At 39.5% G+C, this 22,533-nt stretch overlaps 1 protein-coding gene across 1 annotated transcript in view; it reads right to left on the reverse strand.

Moving 5' to 3' along the window:
* CDH18 (cadherin 18) overlaps positions 1–22,533 on the reverse strand; it is an 810,171-nt gene that overhangs the window by 131,696 nt on the left and 655,942 nt on the right. The gene's annotated exons all lie outside the window — the stretch shown is intronic.

Genomic DNA, 22,533 nt, shown 5'->3' on the forward strand with positions numbered 1-22,533 from the left:
CAATGTAAAAACAAATAATAAGTGCTTAGAGATAACTACTGAGAGCATGTCACATCCAGTGCTCATGCACAAAACCTGAAACATCGAATACATCAAATGCAGATCTGTCAGCCATCAGCATTCTTACTAAGTCTAAGGTGCTGCAGGCATGAAGAGGGATCTCCTGCTGCATTCAAGGATGCAGTGGCTAATTTATGCACACCCTATATACAGTGTATATATGTATATAGGTCAGACATGCCTGCATTTTTCTAACCACTCCCTGTTGCTTCCCCCAAACACTGCATACCTATCACTCACTTTGCGAGTGCATCCTCTTTGTGTGTGTGGTCGCAAAACAATCGCTGTGTGTGCACAGTGTCACCCTCAAACATGAGCAAATGCCAACAATCACTCAAAGTGCATAAATACCAGCACTGCGTGCGTATCTGAATCAGGCCCCATATCAATTATATATATATATATATATATATATATATATATATTATAGTTGCTGCAGCTGTGTGCCCAACAGAGCTCTGGAGAGCTAGGAAAGCTCATATTAATTTTACCTGGTGGCTGCTTTGGGTTGTCCTGGGAGCCCTGCTCTGTGGCGGTGACTGCAGGACTGTTTACACCTGGGTGGACTTGTTGAAGGACCATGACCTATTGGTGGGTCAGGACCTACCGGTGGACAGTGGAACCATCTATGGGGCTGCAGCTGAGATGCAGGTGCTGGATGCCGGGAATGCTTGGCTGGGCTGACGACTCATGCAGCAGCCAGTTGCGTTGGCGTGGAGAAAGTGGAAGGTGCTGGGTTGCCCCTTGCTGCTGGTATGGCTGTGGTTGTGGAAGCAGCCACGAGGAGGAGGTGATGTTGTCCCACTGGCCCAGATGATGTTGGGAGGTCTTGTGGCCTGGGTTATGCTAGGAGGTCTTGCTGCCAAGAGGATTGTGGGGAATCTCCTTGCCAGAGGGCTGCTGGAGGATACAACAGCACTGTGAGATTAGCACAGCAGATTCAGCAGGAGCTTACCGGCTGGTTGGAGGAGTATGAAGTTGGTGAGGCAGGAGCCGGAGCCTGAGCATGAGTATCAGATGGCTCATGGAGATGCTGGAAGAACATGGAGGTTATGGAGCGCCTGAAAATTGGTATGAAAGTGAAATCCCATGAGAGAAATAAGCAGATGAGGGGTAATAGTGCAGTTATCAAGGTTACACTTCCTTGTGTACCTATAGACCCTTACTTCATAGTTTATTTGTTGCCAGGTCAAATTGTATGAGACACAGGCTAGAATGGCCACTCAAGAATGTATCAGGATATTTATGTTCTATTATGGCATTTACGGAAACCTGCCTAATTAATGATATTGGATAATGGCAAATTAAGAGGGGGAACGCCGTGCATATACGTGAATAATTGGTGTTCAGATGCTAAACTTATTGAGACTTTTTGTTCAGCCAATATGAAATATGCATATGGCAATAACAAAGTTGCAAAATAAATACATGGATGGGGTATTTTTAGTTAGGGGTTATTTGAATCAGTCCAGACTAAAGGTTGTCTTACCAAAATGTTATCAATATGTGAATATTCCTACTAGAGGGAACAACTTGTTGGTCCACATATATTCTAACATAAAAGATACTTATGGAGTTGTGAGATGCTCAAATATTGGTCTTTTTGATCATATATCTTTGTTCTTGGTTCCAGCATACAAGCCCCTGGTTAATTGCTTTAAGCCTACAAATAATCTTATTTCTGCTTGGCCTGAGGGCACAATGCTGAAATTACAGGACACTTTTGCATGTACTGACTGGAGTCTATTTATTGAGTACAATAACAATATAAATGTTGATACTCTTGCTTCCACAGTGTTGTGTTATGTTAAATTCTGTGTAGAGAGCTTTCTATGAAAAAGTAAGTTTGGCGCTCATCTAGTAAAACACCATGTATTAATGGAATAGTTGTTAGAGCCTTGCTAGCTGGGAGGGATAGGGCATTTAAATTGAATGATAACATTGCTTTTGAAAGATGCAAGGCTGAACCTAAAAAAGGGTATAAGAGAAGCAAATAGAGCAGACGCTGCTAGGCTAGAGAGTAAGTTTAGGAGTGACAATAATGCTAGATGCATATGGAGAGGCATTCAGGATATTACTGATTACAAAGTAAATAAGAGTTGTTTAAACCAGGGGTCTTCAACTTTGACCCTCCCGCTGCGGTGGAGCTACACATCCCAGCATGCACTGCCATAGTTTAGCATGCTGTTATATCAAAATGGTGGCAGTGCATGCTGGGATGTGTAGTTCCACAGCTGGAGGACCAAGGTTGAAGACCCCTGGTTTAACCAAGTAGATAGTTCCCTTGGGAAAATATTAAATACTTTTTACTCCCATTTTGACAGGAACATTGATTCCTCAAATATTTGCAAGAAATTCTGAGGACAAATGGCCTTTGGTGCTAGATGTTTGACTATGTCAAAGTCAGTTAAAGCCCCCGGTCCAGATGGAATTCAAAGGAGGGTCCTCAAGGAGTATTCTGAGCAATTGCCTGTAATCTTTACTGTAATGTTTAACTACTCAATCGCTCAATGTTTTGTGCCAAAGTGTTTTAAGCTTACAGAATTTGTTCTGACACCAAAAAATAGCAGTGCTGGTGAGCAGAACTGACGTCCAGTTGCCATGACATTGCTTCTTTAGCAAGATTACTGTTGAGTCACATAAAGGCAAGTCTACAGAACAACTTAGACCCATGTCAGTTTGCATATATGTCTAATAGATTGACAGATGAGGCCCTCTTTCATCTGGAGAATAAGGACTCTTATGTAAGAATCCTATTTGTGAATAATAGTTTGCTTTTTAACACTGTTGTACCAATGTCTTTAGTGACTAAATCTAGGTTTGGACAACTTTGTCTGCAAATGTATTTTAGATTTTTTAATGTACAGGCCAGAGACTGTCAGAATCCACAATTCTCTTTCGAGTGAAATTGTGATTAATACAGTGCCCCCACAAGGATGTGCGTTGAGTCCCTTGTTATACTATCTTTTTCACTCATGATTGTGTTCAGGTTCAGATTCTGTCCAAATTTGCAGATTATATTGCCATTATTGGTAAAATTAGGGAAAATGACAAGATCGAATATAAATATGAGGTTTGTAGACTGGAGAAATGGAGCTCACTTAATTTTGAATGTGAAAAAAACCCAAAATAAATCATAGTAGATTTTAGGAAATCGAAAGTGCAGGAACATTGCCCGTTAGTTGTGAATGGACAAAATGTGGGGGCAGTGAATTCTATAAAATGTTTTGATATAAATATTACTAGTTATTTGTCTTGGGGTCTTCATATGAAAGGTGTGGTCAAAAAGGAGGTATACAAGAAAAGGCTTTTTTAATATGGTGCAAAGTATATTATTAGATTGGTTTCATCTGAATTACGGAGTGTTTGTTATGCTGCCATCGCACAAAAGATGTAGATCTAGTCTGAGTCTCACCAGTTGACCGAAATTTAGTTTTTTCCCGACAGCAATAAATACTGTATGTTAAATTGCACTTATTGCTCTTGAAGTACTTTTTTTAAGGTGATAATGTTATTTTTTTATGCTTGCTATGACTTTGTTGATTGCACAAGTACATTTTTTCACTAACTGTTCATGTATGTGAATTGTTGATGGTGAATTGTTGATGATAATAAAGCTATATAACATATATATATATATATATATATATATATATATATAAATCTGGCACTCTGCAGGCCACTGAAGCCTTACTGATCCTTGCTTGGGTGCCTTCCTGGCGATAACACACCGCTAATGCAGAAAAACAAAAATAAGGTGGCCCTCCAAGACTGATACCTTTAGTGTACCAAATGGTGCTTTATTGCAATGTTTTGGGGTCCAGCACCCCTGACGATGGGGTGCTGGACCCCGAAATGTTGCAACAATGCACCATTTGCTTCACTAAAGGTATCAGTCTTGGAGTGCCAACTTATTTTTGTTTTTATATATATATATATATATATATATACATGTATGTTTGTATGTATAAATATATACATGTATGTATGCATGTATATATATATATATATATATATATATACATACATACATATACACACACACACACACTCACATGCATTTAAAATTCTACACACCCTGGCACACAAACCCAGTCACAGAAGCTGGGATTTAACAAACACACAAGCTTTTGGATACAGATATACCCCAAAAAGACATAAGCCAAGAAAGGAAGAGGTGGGAAACAAAGGAAGGAAAAGTATAAGAAAAGCTTAAGAAATCCGGTCAACTATCTAAAAAATAACCATAAGAATGTTTATAATATATCATCTAGGAATTTAGACAATTCTCAACTATCCCTCCTCAGCAAGGGTCTAAACTAAACATTTTAATTTATCTTTCACCCACTGTTTCCATAAGTCCACAGTCAACTTCCTGGATGTGACCCTCAACATTATTGATAGTGCAATTGTTACCTCCAACTATGTGAAAAATTTCAAAACAAACTCATATTTGCATTATGCCAGTGCGCATTATGGCCCGTGGAAGAAAAATATCCCAAAAGTGCAACTTATGCGCCTAGGACGAAACTGCACACATTTAGAAATCTTTTCAGTAAAGGCACAAGATATGATACAGGCGTTGACAAAATGTGGATATCCTGACAAATTGTTAGATCAAGCTTATACAGAAGTAACAATGACGGTAAGAGAAACATTATTACAATCTAATGTTCTTAAAAAATATAATAAAAATACAAAATGAAAGTAAAAATGAAGTTAATAAACATCTAGCTTTCATTTGTAAATATAATATTCGAACCGCAGAGATTAGGGAGATTTTAAAACATAACAATCAGATCTTAAAACAGAATCATATACCTGGAGATTTGTTACACTCTAATCCTCAGGTCATGTATAGAAAATATAGATCTATTAAAACATTATTAGGACCTAGCCAATTAAGAACAGAAAAGAAAGATGTCAGAGAAATAGGATCAGATTGGCAAATACAGAGGCCACCTAGCTTCTTGAAATTTGGAAAGTCAAGATGTAACATGTGTCCCCACATGGACAGAAAAACTACCAATATTTCTATACCTACACATGAAGACAAATACACTCTGAGAAGTTTCATGAATTGTAATACCAATTTTAACGTACATTTACTAACCTATGGATGTGGCCTACATTATGTGGGCCACACCACTAGGTCTCTGTGTATACGGTTTATGGAACACAAACGAAACATAATAAAAAATATATGAATCATAGTGTTCCTCATCATTATACTCAGATTCATAATGGGGATCCTAGTTGTCTCACCATTGTAGAGATTGAGACAATACCCCATACAGCTAGAGGTGAGGATAGATTTAATAAACTCTGCCGACAGGAAGTCTTTTGGATACTTCAATATAACTCATCATATCCAGCTGGTCTAAATGATACCATAGAGTTAAACTCAGTAATATAAATATTATTATATAAAGTATCTTAATAAATAAAATCTAACCCACCTGTATATGAAATATGAAGGTAATGGGGTCAAGATCCCTTATAAAGAACAGCCAAATAATAGGTGATTGGGTTCATTATACCTCCTTGTTATTTGTATTAATTGATTTTTTTTAACTATCTACATAGGGTCTAAAGGATATAAATTGTGTTCTAAATGTAATTAGAATGAATAGCTATTAATACTGTATAGAAGACTATGGTATGAATTTCCACCATTACATTAATGAGTAGGTACAAATAATTCCAATGCTTTTTATTGTGTTTGGATATGCTGTTCTAAAACATGGGCTACAGCCTAATTATTAAATTAAGATTAGACATTTATTAAATACAATTATTGTAATGGATATCATGACGATAGAAATAGCTAAATGTAAAAAATGTAGGGAGATCTATATAAACTATAACAAATATATACAAAATATTGAGATATTTTCAATGTGTCTGACTGTATCTAATGTACTATTTGTCCTTTTATATGAATAACAATTTATTTTATATTATTACATTCACATTATTATATCATATTAATTATAAAGATTGAATGTTCCTTCTAAATAGTGTAAACCTTGGGATCGATCTCTTTGATGACTTGTAATTGGTTTCTTTATATTATATGTCTGGATATTAAAACCAAAAGTACAGTATACTATTGTAACACACAGTTAAAATATAATATTTGACAATTCTTCTGATTATGATGTCAATAGATCCCAATTTGTTATCTTAGATTACATCATTGAGCCACATACCACTTGATAAAAAGAATCTAACTAAATGTAGTGACTATTCCCACACTTGCAGTGTCTTGATAATGATGTAAACAATACACATACGGCATAAAGATTGGTCACTTACGATCACGTGACCAAGATAGCTATCACGTGGTTGAAAGTTCTGTGGGTTTATTAGGAGTTGCCTAGACAACAGGTGACTGACTAGCATGTCATAGAGATGGACTGCTTCCGTAACAGCAGTCACCGGGTAACCATATAAACATCGGAAGCGGCTGCCATGATTGGCCTCTGAGGATCACTTGGCAAGACAAGAGGTCATGTGACCGGGAGTAGCGTGTCATAGATATCGACCACTCCTACAACAGCAGTTACCTGGCAACCATATAAACAATAGAAGGGGATGCCATGATTGGTCTCTGACAATCACATGGCCAGACTAGCGATCATGTGACCAGAAGCCTAATGAGTCTATTGACTAACTATTTTTACTAAAATAGAATACTTAGGTATGTTTGAATGTAATTATTATCATTTCTTTAGAGTGATATAAGTGGGATAAGATTGCCTTCTCATTCACATTGATTGATTAATGCTATGTATAATAGGAGAAACAGATGTTTTTTAATGAGTACTCGTTAATTGAGTACAGATGGTTGGTATTCCCTAAATTAAAAGGGTATAAAAAGGGACCTCGGTGGACATTTGAAACATACTTCTGAGGAAGCTGGATGTGTTTGTTCCAGTGAAATGCATTAAGCGATTTTAATACAACAGCACTGCATGCCTGTGGATGTGACTCCTGCTTTATTTTGGACTTTTTGTGAACTTATTTAATCTGTGGACATTATTGCTTTACCTGTATTCAATATACAGCTACAAGTGGATTTCTGCTTCTCCTAAACCCTACCATCTGAGGATCTTTGCTAAAGAGACTTCACTTTCCTACAAATACCACTAAATATTTGCTGTCTACAAAACTAAGTGACTGTCCTAAACTTAAGTCCTAATTATCCATTATTACAATAACACTAAGGAGTCCTCCTAAGCAGTTGTTTTATATATAAAATTGCACCTTGAGCTTCCCTTATGCTGCTAATGTATATCAATTTTATTGTTTATTGTTTTTAATATTATAATAATTGTGACAATTTATTGATATTCATCCGTTTCTCATATATACACTTATAGTAATTTAATTTATTGATTAGCTCTGGTTCCTATATTTTCTCTTTCACATGAATCACGCTGTGTTTGTTATGTCTCCATCACACAAAAGATGTACATCTAGGGGTAAATTTACTAAAGTGAGAGTTTTTAGAAGTGAGTTTTAGAAGAGATGTTGCCCATAGTAACCAATCAGATTCTACTTAACATTTAACTAGCACCTTCTTTTTAGAAGATCACTTCTAAAAACTCTCACTTTAGTAAATTTACCCCGTATTCTGAGTCGTACCAGTTAAAAAAGATGTAGTTTTTTCCCGACAGCAATAAATACTGTATGTTAAATTGCACTTACTGTTCTCAAAGTAAATTTTTTAAGGTGATAATGATTGCTATGACTTTGTTGATTGTACAAGTAATTTTTTTTGCTAACTGTTCGTGTATTTGAATTGTTGATGATAATAAAGCTATATATATATATATATATATATATATATATATATATATACAAAAATACACTCACATGCATACTTCTACACATGTGGTACACAAACCAGTCTACCCAACTAGTTAAAGTATCATTACTTCTTTCCCCAAAGACTAATAGTTAACTTCAGCACTGGATCCTAAACCATAAACCCCTTCAACTCCTACAATCAGTCAACTCTCACAGTAGCTGTTAATGCGGTTTTTATACTCTATAAAGATTAAAAGTCCACTTCAACCTTATTATTTTATAGACATGATTGCATTGGTGCACATTAGAATTGTTTGACCCAGGTCTTAGTGATGAGTGGGTTTGGTTCTCAGAGAACCGAACCCATCCAAATTTCGGGGATCCAGGGCGATCCTAGCTAAGCTTGGATCTCCCTGCCTGCCCCAGATCCCCCACCTGAGGCAAAACCTCACGATGCTGCTGTCTGGTCGCAAGGTTTTGTATTCAGCGGGCTTAGCGCTGATTGGCTGAGAGGGCCGTCTGCAACAGCTCTCAGCCAATCAACATTAAGCCCATTTAATATGCACATAGGAAGCAAAAGAAGATGGTGCAGGTGGTGTCAGCCAGCCCCTGCTGCCTGACACCACCAGCACCCACACTGGCAACAACCCCCGCTGCCGACACCACAGCAGCTGACACTGCCAGCACTCCTGCAATGCTGCCCCATGTACTGAGGACACCGTCAGCAACCCCCACAATGCCGTCACTGCCGGCACTCCCACACCGAGGACACCACCAGCACCCCTGTACTACCGACACTGTCAGCACACATGCACTGAGGACACCACTGGCACCCCCGCTCTGCCAAAACTGCCAGCACCCTGCATTGAGAACACCCCTGCACTGACGAGACAGTCATCAAACCTGAGCTGAGGACACCACTGGCACCCCTGCACTGCCGACATCGCCAGAACCCTTCACTGAGGACACTGCCAGGCCCACAGCACTGCCATTTCACATACTGAGGACACCGTCAGCAACCCCTGCACTGCTGACAAAGCCAGCAAACCTGCACTAAAGACACCGCTGGCACCCCACACTGCTGACATCGCTGAGGACACTGCCAGCACCACAGCACTGCCACTCCATGTACTGAGGACACCGTCAGCAACCCCGCTCTGCCGACACTGCTGTCACACTGCTATTGGTGTATCCAACCCACACTGTGTAACACACTGTATCCGTGTTGGAAATTGGAAGCTGAACTGCCATATGTTAGTGCCGACCACTGTGTCGCTTAGCTTAGTCAGCCAGCTAGCTGGATGCAACCTTTTGGCCTTAACTAGATGAAAAAAATAATATTGTGAGGTGGTCAGAATTCATTGGAAATGACTGGAAATAAATGTCATTGAGGTTAATAATACTGTAGGAACAAAAACAGGCCCATTTTATATGATTTTAGCTGTTTTTATGATATTTTAAGAAAAAATCCAGATCCAAAACCAAAACCGAAAAACAAAACACCAAGGAAAAAAATCCAAAACCAGATTCAGATCCAAAATGAGGGGAAATCCAGATCCAAAACCAAAACACAAGGGTTGGCGCACATCTCTAGTCTTAGTACTGTACAATATGCAGCTTAAGACTGCTCTATATTATAGCAGCAAATAAATATTTCTATATTGGTGCAATAGCATGTACAATTAAAACTGCGCAGCACTCCCCAACTGGTTTTGTTCTCTAGCTGAATCTCTCTGTTTATGTATAATGTGAGTATAAGTAAGTGATTGCTGAATGAAGCTTTTGTACCTCACTAAAGTCTCCCTCAGCAAGTGTATTACTGTATACAGTATTTGTAGCAGTACTGTAATACAACAACAGAATGGAGGCGTCTGTTCCTCAGTAAAGTCTCTGATGTAGCAAGCATCTGAGTATACTTAATCAACAATGTGTTGGTAGGCAGTGACAAATACTTAATTACTGAAGTGTCTGATTGAGGCTTTCCAATTAGTATGCTCTGCTTGCAACATTTGTGATGAACAAATGTCCCCTTTTTTTGACTTACCCATGTTGCTTCAATTTGGAACACCCCTTTTCTATAGTCAGGATATCATGATTATGATGATGGCCTTGTCTTGCTCGTCATTCTCCTCTGGGCTTTAAGGACATCACATGTCTGGAGACATGGACCCAGCACACTTGATGAACTACAACAATTAAGGTGTCAGGCTGAACTCTTACACAGACTTGACTCTACTGCACACTGACTGACAGCTGCTGGTATATTTATCATCTAATCGAAAGGAATCCTGATGTTACCTCTCACCCCCCACAAGCCACAATTAGACTATTGTGAGCGTGAATGGGAATAGTGTTTCCTTTGTGTGTGCCATTAATCTGATGTTATCCACAGTACTGAGGAGAGGGGGTAAATTTAATAGGCTGTGGCTTAGAGACATTGGAGAGTCCCATGCAAGACTGCCCAATGTTTGAAAGTAGCATTCTTTTAGTAGACAAAACCAGGCAGGTTGAATTTACTTAATAAAAGACTGCTACTTTAAAATATCCTTGTGCCTCGCATGGGACTTGCTGATGTCTCAAAGCTACAGCATGCAGTATTTACCCTCTAGTGTTGCCATAACAATAGAATAACAATGCTTACAAAGTACAGGGCACACATTAAACTCCATAACTGCCACCTCCTTTTCATAATAGGTAATGGGTTTGCACATGTACAAGAAGGAGAAAAAACAGATTCATTTAAATAAACTGTAGTGTTGGGAAAAAATTATTTGTACACAATGTTCTGCAAGACAAGTAAATCAGTGAAACCTGAATGGTCTAAAGAAGTAGTTCTTGTAAGGCTCAAATTAAAACATTTTGGCCATATTGTAAGAGCAGTATATTCCCTATAAAATGGCATGTTGCAAAAAATTAGGGCAAAAGAACAAATGAAACACAAAGGATTAGAAGGCTGGATGCTTTTGTGAAAGACACAGGGAGGCAACAGCATGAACTCAAATACATTGCTACTAACATAATATCCTGGCAAGCTATTGTTCAAAAGGTCACTCAGTCATCGTCTTTGTGTTCACTTTATTAAGAGCAATTATAAGATACAGGCAATGTATACTTTAGTAGTCAATTACAAAGAGCAAAACTTACTGTAAAATGCATAGCATGTTATAAGTATATTTAATTTATATGTCTGTACATATACAGTAGATAGACACATTTTCACTCTGCAAGTTACTGGCCCTTCTCTGCAGATATGTGGTTTTAAAAATAGAACTCTAAGGCAATCTGTATGTACTGTATGAGCAAAGCATACAATAACCTATTCTGACATACTGTATGCTCAGCCTTAGTTATATGACTAACTTTATTTTAAATAAAAAATATTTTTATTTCATTTATATTATAAATGTGATTTAATTGTGCCTTAAATGGATGAAATGAAACTTAATATCAGAAAAGTATTAATTTAACAAATTTACATATTACATCTTGTATAAATTTTTATTTACTTTAACAGACTGAGTGGCTGATTCAAAGCTGCACGCAAGACCATTTTGTGAAAGCATTCAAACCAAGCATATCTTACTATGGGCCTGATTCAGAGCTGCACGATGTTAGCATCGCTGCAGCATCCTTGGACACAGCAGCGATTATATCATACTAATATTCCAAATGACTTGGAAAAAAGACTGTCCTCTGTGGGCGCACATATACAATTAGGATACAATAAAATATAACCTTTATTAATATATATTAAAATCTTATCCAGTGAAATATATTTAAAATAGTATAGATTGAAATGATAGTGAACAATGATTGAAGTGAAAATAAAATACTGAGACACTGACTCTCTGAATGCTGCTGATCAAAAACAATATTAAATGAAATTAAATTATTGAGTATCCATGTCTCTTGTTCCTAGTGATTTAATCGATCGGGTGTGCTATCCATGCATAAGGAATTAATATATAGTTGAATATAATATTTATGAAAATAAATTCCTTGAAAAAAGCAGATAAATTGATAATCCTATTTGTATTTGTGCACCCACAGAGGACAGTCTCTTTTTCCAAGTCTTTTGGAATATTGTTTTGGAACTTCTTATTTTTGCCCTAGGCAGCACCCCCAGACCTTAAAGTGAGCTTCAATTGGTCAATATTGGGGTCTTATTGAAACCAGTTATTGAAGTGGTTCCCTTCCTGTCCCCTCAGTTAGACACGCAATTATATCGTATGCTGAAGCAGCAGGAGGCATCTGGTGTGAATAGAAGCCTCCTCACATCATTGCAGATCCGAGTGCAGCGTCCTAAGATGCAGCATCAGATCACAATTACTACCATCGGTCGTGATGGCAGCAGCCATCTGAGTAAGCTTTAGCTCAGAATGACCAGCAGAACTGCTCAGTTAGGGCCAGGAAGTCTGCATCAGAAGATGCAGACCATTGCCTGGCCGCAACCACAAAATGGGGCAACACACCCCTGTTTTGTAGAATGGTCCCAGTCACTTCCCTTGTTCTGCCCCTCAAACACAGCATCATGTCAATCATGCTATGGCTTGTAGGCAGGTTTGGACTGGCCCACAGGTGTACAGGGGAAATCCACAGTGGGCACCAATGCCAGAGGGCCCATTCATCTGTACATTGTTACTCTATTAGAGAGCCAGTTACATTGTGGAGAAGCAACTAGCAACTGTGGTGGCAGGACACCTTTCTGGTGGATGGCCAAACCCCTTAAACATGGGCCCTTATTACCGCATTCCCCTCATTTGCCCTTTATGCCCCAGTCCGACACTGCTTGGGGGAACTGCGAGTGATCTTGCAGAGGGTGACCTGTACATGTGAGTTTGCATAAAACACTGAATCGGGCCCTATGAGCAATAATGGGTGATTTCAATTGTTTATCCACTTGCAGCTGAATGGGGGTAAATGGGTGTCATCAGGGCTCTCCTACATAGATGCGGATAACTCTGAATACAGGCTGAGGTCCACATTTATTACCATTCACCCAACACAGACACACTTGAGGCCAAGTTGCATGCAACTCTGAATTATACACTAAATGCATAATAAAATATACCTATTTATTATTATTATTATTATTATTATTATTATTATTATTATTATTATTATTATTATTATTATCCTTTATTTATATGGTGCCACAACAGGTTCACAGTGAATTATATCAGCAAAACAGTGCAAAAAAAGCAAGAAGAAAAACAATGCTATATACAGTACTTACAATACAAACATAGCAGCATTCAACATGGGATCAGGACCAGATTAACATTGGGGCAGATGGAACTACAGCTCCAGGCCTCCACATAAAAATAGGCCCATCTTCATTGTAACATGATGATGACCAGCAACCTAGCAGGTCGCACAGTCGGCAAAAACTCATTAATATTACAATTGTATTTCTAGTTTTCTCACAAAATTATGCATTTTTTATGTATTTAAACTGCCATACCAACACCACCTCTCCTTCAGTATAGACTCTTAAACATTTTCAGCATTAGGGTAAAGCCCTGCATGGTATACAAGATATTTAAACATAGTTTAATTTACTAATCTAATCCTGTACCCTCTGGAATGACTGATCTGTCTGTAACAAACTAGTCCCTACCCATGACCTTTTTCATCTTCAACTGCCTGAATCTTCTATCCATCACTGAAACCTGGGTCACCCCCTCTATCTTGTATGGTGGCTCTCTCCTCTGGGAGCCTCACAATCTCTCACACACCCCAGTCAGAGGGCAAATTTGTCAAGCAAATTGGTATAGTGTCAGGATGGGGATGGAGCCTGAGCATGAAGGGAAATAGCTAATTGAGGAAGTTTATTATGATGTGAGCGGAAGTGGGAGAAGTGACTGGGATAGAGGAGAGTGTGCAGGACTCAGTGGAGGTGGAGCAGTACCATGGTGGGTGAGAAGTGATTGTAAGTGAAAAGGGGTGAGTGGTGGAGGAGAGTACCTGGTGGGAAGAGGGGATACAGAGTTAATACAGTGAGAAAAGGATGGAGAGGAGACTAGGGGCAGGAGAAAGAGGTGGGAGCAGGTTCAAGAAGAAAAGAGTAAATGATGGGGGAGTTGAAAGAAGGAGGGTCATGATGTGGATGAGAGAAATGAGGGAAGAGAAAAGAAAATAGTAATGATAACAGTAAAATTAAAAAACAGTACATAATAAATTACAAAAAGCAGGTAAATATGCAGATCCAAAAGAACAAAGCTTGTAATTATGAAAGCAGGACTATACTGCAAAATGTTTGTTTTACCTGAACTGGATTTTGCTGCTCACATACATGCATATACATTCAGGGCCTGATTCAGTTTAGGATGGAATTGCAAAGCTGAATGTCAGCAGCTTAGTAAATCCATCCTTGCAACTATGGTAATGCAGCAGGTGGCATCATGCTTCCTGCATGCATTACTTATCCGAGCTGCATTGTACAATGCATCATCGGATAATCTGCAAGAACATCAGCCGGCTAAGTGACCCATGGTGTCAGGCAAGCCGGCCGCCGCTGATGAGAGAAAGAGGCCAGAATATCTCCGTCGGCCAACGGAGATCCTGGATTATTCCCTCCCCTCTAATGGTAGCAACAGTTTCTGGAAACGGAGGCCATCGCCGCACCCTCCCCGTTCACAAATGGCAACAGACTGTAAATCACAGACAGTCTTCTACCAGTCTGCTTGCGAACATGCAGGACCCGCACATGCACAGTATGGGTCAGTTGCCTGCACAGATTCCCAACAATCGGGATTCTACGTTCAGCAGAATCAGACCCTCATACTACACTAAGCAAATATGTAGTTTTGCAACTTCCATAGCAGGCCTTTTAAACTACACATCTAGTTCATACTTTACCCTAATTTAAATTAGAGAGAGTGGGCCTACAAAGTCTGCATACTGGGCTGTGCATCGCTTTTTCAAATGAGACCCCATCTGAATACTCACTCCAATAACAACAGCCTTAAGGTCACAACAATACTGTACATAGAAATGGACATCTCATGAGATGTGTTAGTCATTTGATAGACATAATGACTTTGACTGGTGTTGCAGAGGCTCAGAGGAGGTAAGCAAATACGAAGGGATGTGCTATGTTCTAGGAAGGACAAACCTAGAATTAATATCTCAAGACCAGATTACAATATATTGGTCCAACCACACAAAAGGAAGAATCTGGGTCTGTCAAACATGCTGCATGGGCCATTTATCCAAGAGTATAAAATCTGTACAAGAGTAATGCACTGGGGAAATTAACAATAATTCTTTATTAATGGAGACTGCAGCATAAAAATATCATAAAGAGCAGTTTTCAATAGCAGTATGCCATATGGCACAAAAGGCCCCATACAAGTTAAGTTCCCATTAGTGGCAGACCGAGAAGATCTGTCAACCATTGGGTCTACAACCAAATTAGAGAAGCACAGAAGGATAAGGTGGCCAGAGCATATTTTTTATTCTATTCAAACAATAGATACTCTAACTTAGGGGGTCATTCAGACCCGCTCGTGAGCATCAGGACGCTCGCAAGTGGGTCGATGTTCCCCACTGCACATGCGCACGATGGAGGGAGCTCCGTCATGTGCATGCGCGAGACCTGGGGAGCGACGGGCTTTCCATCGCTCCGGGTCTCGCACCAAAGGAGGCGTGCTGTCGATGTTGATTGACAGCACGCCCCCTTTGGGGGGCATGCCGGGGGTGTGCCTGCCAGACGGAGGTGTTCCCATGGGAACGCCTACCATCTGAAGCCGGCCCCACTGACATCACTAGTGATGTCAGTGGGAGTGATTTTGGCTCTGATAGAGCCAAAATCACTCCAGGGCTTGTGGCAGGGAGACCCTACCGCAGGGTCTCCGTCGCAAGTCCGATGGTTGCGATGGTCAATACCATCGCGACCATCTTTTTGGCCGCTCACATATGCTATGGGTGGTCACCCACAGCTATACGAGCGGCCAGGAGGCCGCTCCATTTACATGGAGGAGGGCCCTGATTCAGAGCGAGCGCTCTGGTCAGAGTGTTCAGCTCTGAATCAGGCCCTTAGTCCATACATGGGCAAATCAACCAGAATTTAGCTATGGCCAATTTGGATGGGTGATCAATTTGGAGAGATCCATTTGCTTAGTCCTAAGATCAAGAAAACAGATCATAGGAGCCCAATTATTAACTGCATACACTGACAGATAAGCCTGATTCTGACAGAACACACTGAAAGAACATTGGGCCTAATTCTGAGATTTATGCAATGCTGATATTTATGCAGATCGAGCAATTGTTAACGAATGTGCATGCATGAATGCTGCACTGTACACGTGCAGCGATTGTATTGCAATCATGCTCGAACAGAGAATTCACTCGCAGAGAGAGAGAGAGAGAGACAATAGCTCAGCAATTACGGGAGGAAACAAGGAGTGGCTAGGCAAATGCAGGCATGTCAGGACCGTTTAAACTCTGTTTCATGGGTGTGCATAAATTATCCATTGCAATCTCCTTCATAGCATGAGATCTCTGCATGTCAGGAGAGCCACAGTGTTTGAGGCAGGTCAGACTTGACTTACAAGCTACATGGCTGCCTGATCTGTGCCGATGTTACTGATGTTTACTCTGTTGTACGGATATGAGAAGGCAGCAGTGGGTGTCCTTATGCTCAGATAAACTTCGGAAGGCATTAGCATGTTTAAGCAATTGTGATCTGTAAGAGACTACAGTTGAGATTTCATTAGAGTAAATCTCATAATCAGGTACACTTTGTCTGAAGGATGAAAATAACTGACCCTTATTGTAATTTTGTGCAGACTTCAAACTTCTTTGTAAAATGTCTGTATCAGGTAAGGTTTTTGAGTTACATGCAATTAGAAAAGCTAACAAACCTATATACTGTATACATACTTATAAAATCAGATTAAAAGGTCAAACTTGCAGTTTAACAAGTAGAGCCTTCATTTGAGAGACCAATCATTACAGTTACCTATCATACTGAGCCAAAACAATTTATGCATTGATTACGAATAATATGGTTCTCAAAATAAGATTTACAAGCAGCATATTATCACAGTAACTTCCAATGTATTCCAGGTAAAACTGCATATACCATATCTAGTTACCAAAAGGATTATATGTACTGTATTATCAGAAGTAGGATGATTTTAATATTAGATATATATTTGGATATGTATATTCTTTTCATAAATTGTGTTTATTGTCATTTGATATAATATATATTTTTTTAATAATGTCACTTATTTTTAATTAAAACTAAAACAAATTATATTTTATAATATTACTTTAGGAGCCTTGTGCACCTACTGCATCTTCATGGTATAGTATCTTAAAGTACTTTCCCACTTTTTTTTCTGAATTTTGTCTATTTAAGAACCTAGATGGTTGAGCCTCGCTATCTAAAGTAGAGATGTGCACGGACCGGTGTATTTTATTTTGGTTTTGGTTCTAATTTATCATTGTCTTTTGATTTTGGTTTTGTCAAAAACACCGTCATGTGTTTTGGTTTTGGATCTGGATTTTTTTTTTTAAATTGATAAAAACATCTAAAATAATGTAATTTGGCCCTGTTTTTGTTTCTACTGTATTATTAACATCAATAAAATTAATTTCCAGTCAGTTTTGGCCACCTCACAGCTCACAATATTGTGCTCCAATACTGGAAAAAAGGCTTGCTGGCTAAACTAAGCAAGAGAGCAGCTACAAAAACACACAGCAGTTTAAAAGAATATACTGTAGCACATCCAAGGTAAGTATTTCCTAACCCTATTCTACCCCCTTACCCTAACCCTTCCTTTGGGGTGCCTAACCCTAACCTCCCCCCTCTAAGTGCCTAAACCTAACCACCCCCTTCCCTGTACCCTAAACCTAAGTCTTCCCTGGGGGGGTGCCTAACCCTATCCTTCCCCCAGGGGTGCCCAGCCCTAACCCCCACTTCCCCTAACCTAGCCCTAACCTCCCGGGGGGGTGCCTAACCCTAAATCCCCCCTTTGAGCCCCTAACCTAACCCTTCCCCCCCACAGCTGTCCGCGCCCGGCGCACGGCTTACCTTCAATCAGTAAGCCGGGTGTTGGGCTCCCGACATAGGTCTAATGAAAGGCGTCAGGATTTCGACGACTGTCATTAGACCCCTGCCGGGATTCGACAGTCGGGAAGCCTGCAGTCAGGATTATGTCTGTTGGCTTCCCGACTGCTACCCGATGTGCCCCCCCCCAAGAACACTGCAAGGAACACCCATTGCTGTTTTGCTCCCGTGCACAACACGTATAGATATTGTGCTAGAGTGCAGGGGGTATACTGTAGCAGCGACTCACTCTCCAATACCTGGGCCCACCAGGGCTCTCGGCAGCTGTGTATGTTGCACAAAATAACACTGTAAATCCTCAAAAACAAATTTGCATCTCACAAAACAAAATAAAAATCACTTGTTACAACTAGGGAGGTTTGAGTAACATAATTTCTCACATTGTCTAACATACATTAGGCATTGTTAACAATTCCTAGGCAAAGTAGGTAATGAACATACCTATATTTATATATTCTTTACACAAGAGATAGATAATCAGGTACTGTAAAATACTGCTATTGAACTATAAAAATATTAGTTTAACTGCAATAATAATTTTACAATAATGTAATGACTCAAATGTTTTGTAAAATACATGGATAAAAGAAAACAAATTAAAATGTAAATACACATATGTTGCATTTATTCAGTGAACCAATAGGCATTCCATTTTTAAAATTGTATCTGAAGAATACATACTTTAAAATATATTAAAATATTACAAATAAAATTAAATACAAATGTTTTATAAATACTATAACTACATTCATCTATATGAAGCATAAAACAAATACTAGCTTGCAGTAGATGAAGACTGTAATAGTTATGTGCTTCCATGAATTCCAGTGTTAATTAGCATTTAGAAATATGGACATATGGCATGCTTCATTCACTGTGCAATTACTCACATACAGTATACCATAGCTTGAGGAAATTAGTAATTAAATTAGATTTTCTATTTCTAGTCTTGTATATTACTTTCATTAAACTGAAGCTCCAAGGTGTAATAAAGCTAAATTTAAATACCTGTACTGAATACATGCTTTTTCCTAATTAACATATTCAAAAATGTTCGGAAAAAGAAAATTAGAGATTTTTTTAACATGAAATATATTCTAGATACAGTATGTTCCATAATATGCTCTTATTATGAATATTTATTGCAATTTTATACATTTCATACAACATAGATTGCTATATACAGTGTCAGACTGGGCCATGAAGGGCCCACCAGTGGATTGCAGCAGTAGGGGCCCATGCTTAAGGGATGTGGCCATCCACCACATAAGTTTGGCCATATATATAGATATATATGTATATGAATCCACGGAACTGGCACTGAAAAATGCGAAAATATAACCAATTCACTTGCCTGGTGCCCTCCCCGGGTAGAATGAACTACTCAGCATGTGTAGGCAAAGAAATGGTGGCACTCAGCAGGAGTTGTAGAAAAAAGCACTCTCAACTCATTACACCGCTCTAAAGAGTGGAATGGGTATGAAATACCGCCGGCCGCATGGCCAGCGGTTCAATTCCCGTCAGCGGCAGCCCGACATGAGCAGAGGTCGAAGCAGCGGAAGCCCGACAGCGCTGGAAATCCCGATCATGGATAAGTGAGTATCTACTAACCTAAACCCCTAACCCTAACCCTCCTAAGGGGTGCCTAACCCTAACTTCCCCCCCAAGTTCCTAACCCTAATCCCCCCTCTAAGTGCCTAACCCTAACCACCCCCTTCCCCGCTGCCTAAACCTAACTCCCCCAGGCGTGTGCCTAACCCTAAGTCCCCCCCGGGGGTGCCTAACCCTAACCCTCCCTCCCCCTAGCCTAATCATAACCCTCCCAGGGGGGTGCCTAACCCTAAGTCCCCCCCGGGAGCCCTAAACCTAACCCTACCCCCCCGCAGCTGTCCGCTCACGGCACACGGCATCACTACGATCAGGATGCCGGGCGCTGGTCTCTCGGCGTCCGGGAAATGCGGGCATCTGCATCTAGACACCTGGCATTTCACCCTTGCCGGGATATGACAGTCGGGAAGCTGGTTGCCGGTATTTAGGCAATCGGCTTCCCGATTGCATACCTTTTTCTACAAGTGCTGCCGTTTCTTTACCTATCTATCTATCTATCTCTCTCTATATATATATATATATATAATATATATATAGTGCCACCATTGCCTATATATATATATATATATATGAGTGCCGCCGTTTCTTTGCCTATATATAAATATATATCAACCCAAACGCTAAATTTGATTGGCGGGAGGGCAGATCTTAGTCTAGTTTACATAGACACAGACCAAGCACACATGTTCATCTATGTACTTGCTCTACCAGGTAACTGACCCTCTAATAGAGTAACAATGTATAATATGAGTGCAAGGTCTGGAACCTGACATTAGAGGAGGGTCCGGGCATAAATTTAAAAACCACATAAAGTAATTAAAATCAACTTGACTTATATATATATTACACAAGTGGTGGTTCCACCCCAAATGATTTTTTGTGTATGTAACTTAGTGTGGAGTTTATATCCAAACAACACTTCTGGTATAGGAGGCAGCAGTCCTTCTGTGCATCTGTATGGCAACAGGATGGGTGTGATCTGGAAAAGGGGGGTTGGAAAGGGCATGCACCTAATAGTGTGATAAATTATGAGTATTGTGCACATGCTCTAAAACTAATGTGTGTACTTAATAAAATATCTTTATAGCTTATCTGAGACTTTGCCTTGTGATTCCAGGTGGTGAGATGAACCCGGAGTTCCGGAGGCTGGAAAACCTTTGTAGGAGGGGCTCAAAACAGAGCAAAAAAAATAAAATAATATAGTGTAGTACTTCCTTTGTATATTATATTGTAATATTTATAGATGTGCGTACCATAAAAAACCTTGCAAGATAGCATATAATCCCGACCACTCCTCCACTATCCCTTGTTAACCCCAAATACTTTCAACCGTGTCAGTGATGGGCTTTAAACCAAGGAGAAATGACCCATCATTAGTAGTGGTATTTTCAAAGGGGGGGATTTATTGTAATACAACAAGGGAATATGGAATATATATAAAAAAACTGATTAATAAATATAAGACAATAAAAGAAGGTGCTTATCTGCAAGTTGCTAATGTTCTTGAGAGAGTCTGGTGCAAACCAATGCGTTTTGTCCTGTTGAACTTCCTCATGGGTAATGGTAGGTCTCTGGGGATGACCCTTATATACCCTACTGTTTAGGCAATCAATTTTGGCGCTATATATATATATATATATATATATATATATGTGCTGTTAAGTAGTGGTTTCGGAGGCTGGTAACTCTAATGAACTTATCCTCTGCAGCAGAGGTAACTCTTGGTCTTCCTTTCCTGGGGCGGTAGTCATGCGAGCCAGTTTCATCATAGCGTTTGATGGTTTTTGCAACTGCACTTGAGGATTCATTCAAACTTCTTGAAATTTTTCGTATCAACTGACCTTCATGTCTTAAAGTAATGATGGACTGTTTTTTCTATTTACTAAGTTGAGTTGTTGGTGCCATAATATGGATTACAACAGTAGTCAAATAGTGGTGTCCACTTTGTACTAACCCTACCTCTGCACAACACAACTGATGGTTTCAAACACATTAAGAAGGCAAGTAATTCCACAGATTGACTGTTGACAAGGCACACCTGTTAATTCAAATCCATTCCAGGAGACTACCTCATGAAGCTGATTGAGGGAATGCCAAGAGTGTGCAAAGCTGTCATCAAAGCAAAATGGGGCTACTTTGAGGAATCTAAAATATAAAACATATTTTGATTTGTTTAACACTTTTTTGTTTACAACATAATTCCACATGTGTTATTTCATAGTTTTGATGTCTTCTGTATTAATCCACTATGTTGAAAATAATTTAAACAAACAAAAACCATTGAATGAGAAGGTGTGTCCAAACTTTTGATTGGTACTGTAGACATATAATTCATAGATATGAATTATATGTCTGTTTCCTCACAATGTGTTTATTTACCTGTAGTTTAGGACTCTGATGGCCACCATGTATTTGTGCTCTCTACATATATATATATAAATATATATATATATATATATATATAGACGTACCAGAAGAAAGCGGCACTAGGAGTCTGTCAAAGCAGATTTAATTGTGATCCTTCACAATATCAAAGCCAACGTTTCGGGGCTATATGTGCCCCTTTGTCAAGGTGTAGAAAGAACAGAAACCTGAGAGGTTCTTACCTTATATCCCAAAAGAAGCCCGCCGAAGTGCCCGAATCCAGACACCGCCCGGGACCCCACGTGACACCGGAGTCCCGCTCTGATGACGTAGGCGCGTTGCGTAACCCTGGTAACCTAGGCAACCGGGATGTTACCGCAAGAGCGCGGCTGGTCATCTGGGTGACAAAAAACAAGTGAAAAAAGACACCAACGTGTCAATGTGTTTATCTTTAGTGCACACGACACCTTTGTGTAGCACTCAATTTTGTACGAGCCAAGCGCCTTTGTCCGAACTCACCTTTGTGCATGTGTACTTGAATTACATTTTGCTTGCATTTGTATCTATGTACGATCGCAGTCTTGTGCCTGTTGGTTTCCATA

This window comes from Taudactylus pleione, unplaced genomic scaffold (genome assembly GCF_031769625.1).
Source record: "Taudactylus pleione unplaced genomic scaffold, aTauple2 ptg000083l, whole genome shotgun sequence".
Taxonomy (NCBI): domain Eukaryota; kingdom Metazoa; phylum Chordata; class Amphibia; order Anura; family Myobatrachidae; genus Taudactylus; species Taudactylus pleione.